The sequence below is a fragment of the Triticum aestivum genome, chromosome 2A, assembly GCF_018294505.1.
Source record: "Triticum aestivum cultivar Chinese Spring chromosome 2A, IWGSC CS RefSeq v2.1, whole genome shotgun sequence".
Lineage (NCBI taxonomy): Eukaryota > Viridiplantae > Streptophyta > Magnoliopsida > Poales > Poaceae > Triticum > Triticum aestivum.
The window spans coordinates 319,316,037-319,323,226 of record NC_057797.1 but is presented as its reverse complement, the minus strand read 5'-3'; positions in this window follow the sequence as shown (position 1 = coordinate 319,323,226).

Here is a 7,190-nt window from a genome sequence, read left to right as displayed (position 1 = left end):
TAATTCAACTCTTCAATTTCTGGCCAATAGTTAAACCTGACGGTGTCATAAAACTGCTTGTATGTAGGGAATATATGAGAAAATGAAACCAATTTCTACTTATTTTATAACTCCCCCAATCAATACTGAACTGACTAAATCTGATGTATCTAATCAAGTTTCTGGTGCAAGCATACAAGCTCATGTTGTTCTTGAGCCTGAAGTGTCTAATGAACGGACTGCTAATGAAGGATTTGATGCAAACATTTTACATGCTCCTGGTGATGAACATATAGTGTCTAATGAGGGATCTAATGCAAGCATTTTGCAAGCTCATTGAAGGATTTAATGTCTAATGATGATCTACTATGTTGAGAGAGACAGAGATTTGCAGGCATTGATGACAAGCGAATTATAGTGCATTTTCATAGCTTGAGGAAACGTCGAGGCCATCTACCAGAAAGTCCCCGTATCATGACACCATAGCATAAATACTTTTCTAATCTCTTGTTTGAAACTATTGGCATACTTGTGCAGGATAGATATATTGATATGCAGTTTGCGCACTGGTTATACGTGCAATTACACTTCGATATTTTCAGCCAGAGAACGAATAATTCAAGCAGGTACAGACCATGTTTGTAGTCCTTGTACACCATGTTGCATTTTGTGTTTTTTGGTGCTTGCATCATTTAGTGTTTATAATCTGAACTACTTTGGATCCTTAGCTGGTTTTCAAAGTGCATGTAGCTTCACATTTCTCAAGTTATGTTGATTTCCGGAGTGCAAGTGCCTTCATATTTTTTAAGTTAAATGTTCGCCCCTGGTAACTTGAATTCGTGGATCAGCCACTGCACATAAATCATACACGATTGCCAGTACGAATTAGATGAAATGCAGGGACTTACGCTAGCTCGTTGTACATGCTCACTGCAGCTCTGCTTGCGCTTGGGATGTTCCATGTACAAGTCCATGTTACCACTTGCTTGGATGTGCAGGCCTTGTGCTCCTTGCACCCCCTCTGCATTTTTGACATGACGAATGTTTGATCAAATAAGAGGAATCGACCCTGATGTTGTACTGGAGGACAGATAATTACAAGGTTATATGGGTGTGCAGGATGTGTACCAGATCCCGTAGCGCCGTCATGCTTCGCTAAAAAATGGATTTGCTTGTTTCAGATAATATCTCCAGAAGAAATAAGAGTTAGTTGCATAGGCATGTAAACTAAGAGAGAGTGAAAGGATATCCAAACATCATCGGAACAATGCACAAGGGAGTGATGTGTGGATACCTAGTTCGGGCCGGCGTTTGGGAATGCTTGCCTAGCTAGAGTGCGGGTCACTTCAGAGCCGTTGAGGGTGATGCACTGGCGTTGGCTGGCCACGCACGGATGCAGATCTTGAGTGCCAGCGTAGCGCTACGATGCGGTGGATGAGACCGTTGGTGAAGCCCCAACGGCCTCGGGGGGCGGAGGTGCGCCGATGTGCTCGGTGAAGTAGCCCCGGTGAGCTGGGAGATGGCGTCGGTGAAGCGCACATGATGCGGTGGAACTCGGTGTCTGTGAGGCACGTCGGTTGCGGCGGCCGACGTTGTCGGTGGACCACCCGGTGCGGTGGACGAGGGCGTAGATGCGGTAGCTCCGGTGCAGTGGTGAAGCGCGACCGTCGTATTCGTCATCGTCATCCGGCACGGAGGTGGGGAACGGTGGGGAAAGAGACGAGACGAGGGGCGATTCGAGGGTTGGCGGCAAATTAGGGATTTGAGCAAATCTGGGCACGGAAGGGGACGATGGAGAAGAGAGATTTTGCAGGGCTGGAATTGGGGTCGCCAGATATTTCAATCCGAAACGTGGAAGCGCGAACTTATATTGCCGTTGTCCTTTTTTTGGGGGGAAGGGGGGGGGGGCTGGGTGGCTGGGTGCTACGCGTCTGTCCGACACATGCGACCACCCCGACAGGACTATGCTTCGGTGCCTTAAGGCACCTGCCTTTGTGTCCATGACATGTGGGCCCAACAGGTGGCTGGCCCACATGTTAGTAACCCAAAGGCAGTTGCCTTTAAGGCACCAAAGCAGCGTCCACCCTGACACGACCCTGGTCTGCCTGGTGCGCCTACCTTTGAGAATGCAAACGAATCTTCTTTCATTTGCAAACGAATCTGTATGTATTACCACGCCCGTGTTTTCCTTGCAATAATTAGTCATTCGAAACGAGATACTCCATCCGTTCACTTTTGTAAGTCGTTTTAGACAACTTAAAATGAACTATTTTGCACATTGTCTGAAATGTCTTCAAGGTCTTATAAAAGTGAACATAGGGAGTACTATAAATTAATTAATGAGGAGTTATTTGAAAAAAAATTGAAACGGTACCCACACTAACGTGGATTAGAGTGTGTGTCACATAATTTGTTATTTGAATTAGAGTGTGTGTCATGTAGTTAGTTATTTGAATTAGAGTGTGTGTCACGTAGCGATCTCCAATTCTAACGTGGATTTCGCATTTCACTGTATCCACGCTACTTTTTTAATACAAATTCATATGTATATGATGAACACCATGGTAGTGAGAAAACTTTTGGATGGATTCAGACATATGACCTACAAAATAGCACAAAAAACTGAGTCAATGTCAACTTTTCGAAACTTAGTATGGCACGAATTCGAAATAATTACCCGTATGGCTGGTCCTCGGTTCAAATCTTACAATGTACACCAAACTGAAACATTGATATTAAGTCTCGTACTATGTACGTTCAAATGTTGTTTTTATCCCCCTCGCACAAACGCTACATACTTCCTGTATCGGTCAATCTTCCTCTCCTAACCACCTTAGGAAGCTATCGGTTTCCAACACACGTTCATTCTTTCTCTCCATGTTTCGATCTCTCAACTACGCAACCCCTTTTTCCACTCTGTTACCAAATGTATTTACCTCACACACCCGCCATTGCAACCCATGCCGAGCTCTCTCTCTCTCCCCCCTCTCCCTCTCACCCTCTCGCGCTAAATACATGCATTGCCTATCTAGCCCCCCAACCTCTCGTGCGCACGCACGCACGTTGTGTATCTAGGTCACTCCCTCGAGACTATCTCACTCTTTCTTCCGCACGGCGGGCCACACTCGCTCAATCTCACTCTCTTTATCTGAGTCTCGTTTAACCTCGTTTTCTTTCACACACAAATGATATATCTCCCTGTTCAGGCCTCGATCGACACACTCTATACTCTCTCACACAGATTGTCTATCTAGGTCAGTCCATCCAAGCCGCCGCCACTCCTTCGACCTCATGGTGGGACACGATCACTCAATCTCTCTCTCTCTCCATATGTCTCGATTGACCTCGCTCTTTCTCGGACAAAGACGATATATCACCATGTTTGAGCCCAATTCGACCTATTCACATTGTATACTCTCTCACGCACATCGTCTATCTAGGTCACTCTCTCCAACCCGTCTCACTCTTTCGATCGCACGGCGACCCTATGTGATTGGTTGGCCTTGCTTCCTCCCACGCACAAAATATATCTACACGTCTGTGACTGGATCATCTCTCAAGCTCTATCTTACAGCTCTCACCCTTGCCAAAAAGCTCAATCGGACAATATCTCTCCAGAGCATATATATTTGTTCAATGAATGTCGGACCACACTCACTTTGTCTCTCTATCTATATGTCTCTCGATTGACCTCGCTTTCTCACACCATATCTTCCACGCGTTGGAGCTACTACCTCTCCATCCCTCGCAAAGCCGGAGCTATTTACATTGCGAGGGGCATTCCAACCTTGGATTAATTTCTGTAGGCATTTATTCCGGTCGGTTTAGATTATATTTTCGTAGCATTCGGCCCACAACTACTCCAAACACCGTTGCAACCCACGCAACTTCCCTAGTTGATTTCCCTCTGGCTCGGTTATCGCTCTCTCGCACGTCCTTTCTCGCCTTCAACGTCGCACCATGGTATTATTGAAAAACTATGTTGTTCTCTTTAATTATTATAAATAAGCTACAAAACTACACACCGATAGTCCACTTGGAATGGAACAAATTTCGACCCACAAATTAAAGTGCTACAAACTACACACCGAGGGGCCCACATGTCATGAAACAAATTTGGACCCATATACAAATTAAAAAATAAAGGACGAGGATCGAACATGCGACCGGGCCTTCAAGCTGCACGTCAATAGGCAACATACGTAGAATAGCAATGTTTGTTGTACCCCCTTTGTTCACATAATGTTTTTAATATTACCAAAACCTAATTAATGGATAACATGTAATATTATTTTTAGTACTATTCGCCTTCACTTACTGGTGGGTTCCATGTGTGCTCTGTCTCTCCTCCCCTTCTGCGTTTAGACGCACAGGCAAACAGGAAGAACTCGCGGACGATGTTGCCGTTGACCATATCTGGACGCGTTCACAAGTCACGGCACCAGTTTCACGTACTAGCAGTACTAGTCAGTGTGTACGTGCAATGCACGTTAATTTGGAAGTATATTAAGTGCATGAGGATATTAACTCCTAGGATATTATTTGCGTGTTGTCATGTGATTAGCACTATTTTTGGCATGAAATTAACTGCACACTAAACGTGTTGAGCGCTCGACATTAAAGCAGTCTAGGTCATTGGATGACAAGGAGTGCATGTGGCTTGATGGCGTTTTATATTTAATTTGATATGACTCTAGCAGAACATTCAATCGATCAAACCATACATTTCGTTCAGTCTGACTCTGACTTTAAATTATACGACGATCGATATAAAATAAACGGAAATGATAAACATTCGGATTTTAAGCATGGCAATCCGAACGTTTTTCATGGCAAATTTATATTATGCGGTGGCAGCGGGGGCGTCTCATGGTGGGAAGCGGCTCCTCTGCCGTGCTCTGTGTGTCGTCCGGCCACTGACCGACGGTGACGGCGGCATCTTGCGCCATTGTTGGCGTACTCCTGGATGTTGGCCTAGCTTCAAGGAAGGCCAAAATGTTCTGGACTTCGGAGCGAGTCAATTGGCGGGAGGAGGCGACTGGCATTGGTGCAAGGAAGCGGTCAACGACGGCCATCCATGCCATTGAGGGGGGCACTGGCACCTGCGCGGGGACAGGCATTGTCAATGGTGCGGCAGAGACATTCTTGTGCACGGGCACCGGCACGGGCGCGCACGTTAGTGCACGCCCAGGCGCATGCATTGGGAGGTGCACGGGCACCGGCACGGGAGTGCACGTCAGTGCACGCGCAGGCGCATGCACTGGTAGGTGCACGTGCACGTGAAAGTCGGCGGGGACCTCGTGGAACCCCGTGGGATCAAGCTCGGCGACAATGTGCGGCTCTCAGCCCATCAATCCCACGGGGATGGGCACTGGCGCAGTCGGGGCGACGGGAGCCAGAACGGGAGCGGGGACAGGCGCGACGTCTTCCCGCAAGGCCAGTTCAAGCTCATCCCAAAGCGCCTTATGTTCTTGAGACTCCAGCTGGGTGTCTTCCTCAGGAAACTGGAACTCTAAGGGCAGACCATTGTGATGCAGCATGGCGTATGTTTAGGTCATGCTAGTTGGAGGTAGACGTTAGGAGAATTGGAGGGGAAGAGAGAGGATTGTAGCGATACTGGGTAGTGTGGGGTTGATTTTAAACTGCGGCGCCGCCGACATTAAAAGTGGAAGCAGTTGGGACGACGGTGGGCGGCGGAGCCAGGTCAAAGGGCTCGCCTCCCAGTGAGCCTGCGCAGCAGTCTGCTCGCACGCTGATAACCCACAAGTATAGGGGATCGCAACAGTTTTTGAGGGTAAAGTATTCAACCCAAATTTATTGATTCGACACAAGGGGAGCCAAAGAATACTCTCAAGTATTAGCAGCTGAGCTGTCAATTCAACCACACCTGGAAACTTAATATCTGCAGCAAAGTATTTAGTAGCAAAGTAATATGATAGTGGAGGTAACGGTAACAAAAGTTAACAGTAGTAAAAGTAATGTTTTTGGTATTTTGTAGTGATGATAGCAATAACAACGGGAAAGTAAATAAGCGAAGAACAATATATGGAAAGCTCGTAGGCAATGGATTAGTGATCGAAAATTATGCCGGATGCGGTTCATCATGTAACAGTCATAACCTAGGGTGACACAGAACTAGCTCGAGTCCATTGATATAATGTAGGCATGTATTCCAAATATAGTCATACATGCTTATGGAAAAGAACTTGCATGACATCTTTTCTCCTACCCTCCCGTGGCAGCGGGGTCCTTACAGAAACTAAGGGATATTAAGGCCTCCTTTTAACAGAGAACCGGAACAAAGCATTAACATATAGTGAATACATGAACTCCTCAAACTACGGTCATCACCAGTAAGTATCCCAATTATTGTCACTTCGGGGTTAACGGATCATAACACATAATAGGTGACTATAGACTTGCAAGATAGGATCAGAACACTCATATATTGATGAAAACATAATAGGTTCAGATCTGAAATCATGGCACTCGGGCCCTAGTGACAAGCATTAAGCATAGCAAAGTCATAGCAACATTAATCTCAGAACATACTGGATACTAGGGATCAAACCCTAACAAAACTAACTCGATTACATGATAGATCCCATCCAACCCATCACCATCCATCAAGCCTAGGATGGAATTACTCACGCACGGCGGTGAGCATCATGAAATTGATGATGGAGGATGGTTGATGATGACGATGGCGACGGATTCCCCTCTCTGGAGCCCCAAATGGACTCCCGATCAGCCCTCCCGAGAGGTTTTAGGGCTTGGCGGCGGCTCCGTATCGTAAAACGTGATAATTTCTTCTCTCTGATTTTTCTCCCCGAAACTCAATATACGGAGGTGGAGTTGGAGTCGGAGAGGCAACAGGGGGCCCACGAGGTAGGGGGGCGCGCCCTAGGGGGGCAGGTGCGCCCCCCACTCTCGTGGAGAGATGGTGGGCCCCCCCGGCCTTCATCTTTGGCAGGTATTTTTTCTTATTTTCTGAAAAGTGGCTCCGTGAAGTTTCAGGTCATTCCGAGAACGTTTGCTCCTGCACTTAAATAATACCATGGTAATTCTGCTGAAAACAACGTCAGTCCGGGTTAGTTTCATTCAAATCATGCAAGTTAGAGTCCAAAACAAGGGCAAAAGTGTTTGGAAAACTAGATACGTTGGAGACGTATCAACTCCCCAATCTTAAACCTTTGCTTGTCCTCAAGCAA